Source organism: Cryptomeria japonica, chromosome 1, assembly GCF_030272615.1.
Source record: "Cryptomeria japonica chromosome 1, Sugi_1.0, whole genome shotgun sequence".
Classification (NCBI taxonomy): Eukaryota; Viridiplantae; Streptophyta; class Pinopsida; order Cupressales; family Cupressaceae; genus Cryptomeria; species Cryptomeria japonica.
Genome location: NC_081405.1, coordinates 648,864,178 through 648,866,938, shown reverse-complemented (window position 1 = coordinate 648,866,938; position 2,761 = coordinate 648,864,178).

The following is a 2,761-nucleotide window of genomic DNA, read 5'->3' as shown; positions in this document are numbered from 1 at the left end:
GGTAATAAGTGTAATGGTTGTGAAAGAGGGTGATTAATAAATCAAGAGGAAAGCTTTTATCTCCTTAAGAGAAGGAGTGAAAGTTTCACAAAAGATTCTCCTAAACCTTTTTCATGCACATTACATTAAAAGAGGGGGGAGAATTCACTAGATCCTGTTAGACACAATGTACCACCAAGAGGGGGGTGAATTAGTGGTTCTCAAACTTTTCCCTTTTACTATCCTATGTGTGCATACTAGATATTAGATCTAACTAGGAACATACTTACTAGTTAGTGAGGAGACCAACTCAAATGAAAACACCCACAAGGGCATCACATAACACTAGCATGTATGAGGAAACCCAAGATGGAAAAAACCTTGGTGAGAAATGCTGTTGGAGTCCACTGCTCCAATCCAGCCTCACAATGAAAACTATTACAATGTTTAGGGCACCAACCCAAGGAGCTACAACCCCTAATTTAGGGCACTAGCCCAAGGAGCACCAACCCCTGATTTAGGGCACCAACCCAAGGAGCACCAACCCCTAACTTATTTATGGGATACAACCCAAAGGAGCTACAACCCCTACACCAAGCTACAACTCAGTGTTCACAATAAGAACATCAATTACAAAAGTAGTTGTCTTGTTACAAGTGAATCTTGCAACCATATCATATACCTTACTCTATTGGTGAGCTACCTTCTCTGCTACACAAAATCACTCCTCTGCTGCTCTCAACTACAACCTTGCTACTGGTAAAATCTACCGATACACCTCTCCTCTTCTTCTTCTCTGTTTGATCTCTACCTTACTCTCTGCTCTTCACCGGTATAACACTTTGCCGGTTCTTTGTCTTCCTTCTCTGCAACCTGCTTCACTTCTGCTCTACCGGTATGGTCCCTACCGGTTCTACTTTGCTACTAGTTAAACACTTCAACCTAATTCTCACTCACTCTCACTCTCTTCTAAGATACTTGTTGAACACTTGGCTGATTTTCTCTTACATGCAGAAGTATCACACTTCGTAGTAGCACAATATTCTTCTATATAATAGCAATAAACAATGTCTTTGGCCTGTATATATATAGCCAGGTTTTCCCACCAAAAGCCAATTCAAAATATAGGAGATTAGGGTTTCCTCATCATCCTCAAGGAAAATGAAAGCCAATTAGATCTTTCTCAATTTGATCTCCCTGACGGCCAACTATACATCTCCGCTATTACCATGCCTTCTTGATCACGCCTTCTATCTTTGGCAATCTTCTTTTACCCTATCGACTGATCTCTTGGTCAAACACCAAGATCTGTCTTGCTATTTCCTTCATCCACCTCAATCTTCTCAATCACTCTTAGCTGGCTCATAGTTGTCCTCCAAACCTTGAGCCATAAACCTCTGCAAGGACTCTGCAACACATCCCGTGATTTGTGGGATCTTCCATTAATGTTGACCAACTCTGCAACTACTCCATTGATGTACATTCCTTCTTTATCTGAATGTAGGTTCACCACCTTGAATTCATGTGACATCCATGTTGACCATTTTCTAGCTTGGCTCTTCATGTCAGTCCAGATAGGATCACTGACCAAACCCTCTACCGGTTTCTCTTCTCTGTTGGTTTACTAACCCTGCCAATATCTCACATTCTACTAGTTAACTCATCATGTCTACATTTTGCTAAACTATCAGTGGGACACCTAAACCGATCTTCAGACATGTCTATTCAAATAATGTACATTCCCATAGAGTGAGAAGTCTTTTGCATCTGCACCTTGGCCATATTACTAGTGAACATACATACCGGTAAGCACTCTTGATGACACCATGTCATCAAACTTCACCAGAATCCATCTTCAGTTAGGCCACATTCCTCTATTTGCCTCTGCTCAATCTTGCCTTCTCCTTGACCATATCAGACCATATCACAACCGGTTTGTCAAGATGACAAACACATCACACTCCATTTGTTCCAACAACTCAACTTGCCTTCTCTATCAGTCCGGTGCATATTCCTATTCTCATGCACTTAAGGCATTCCCTCAATTCACTGGTAGATCTGGTGCAAACCTTCAAACAATTGCCTTTGCCTCATCTAGCTCATCTCAAGGGACTATGATGCACACAATGCATAATAGGAGATAAGCTCCACTGACCGGCGGAGTGACACCTTGACATCTGCATCTTGCAATGTACTCATGTGGCTTCCCTATTTGTGCTACATATCTTCAAACATGCACATGTGATCCGGTGTGGGCACATTCATTGTCAGTCATCTCTTCATATGGTGACTGCATCTTCATCCGGTGAGAGTCCTTCTGTTCTGCAACTTCTCAGCATCCCCGTGGTTTGTTCATTCTTCTCTTTTAGTCTTGATGTGAGTTAGGTAACATTCTGCCTCTTCATCACAAACAACATCCAAGCATCCTACCCACTGTCAACTCTCCACTTGTTAGCTGACATGTTCTCCTTGCTGGGGATACACTGTGTCAGTACAAGTAACCATACCATTCCATCCACACAAGTCAGACACTAACTTGTGTACCGGTGTCACCAATGATCACTTTCCTTACCTTACCGGTGTTCTGGAACACAAGGTGATGTTTGAGATATCACATCATGTACTCCTTCATTATAGTGTTGCACATATATCTCTAATACTGGCAGTCATCCCATACTAGTTGACATCAATGACAACACAATGCCAACAGATCCAATATCAATAGGAAGAGATTGAGTACTAAGTGAATTGCCAATGGATTTGGAAAGTAAAAGTAACCCCT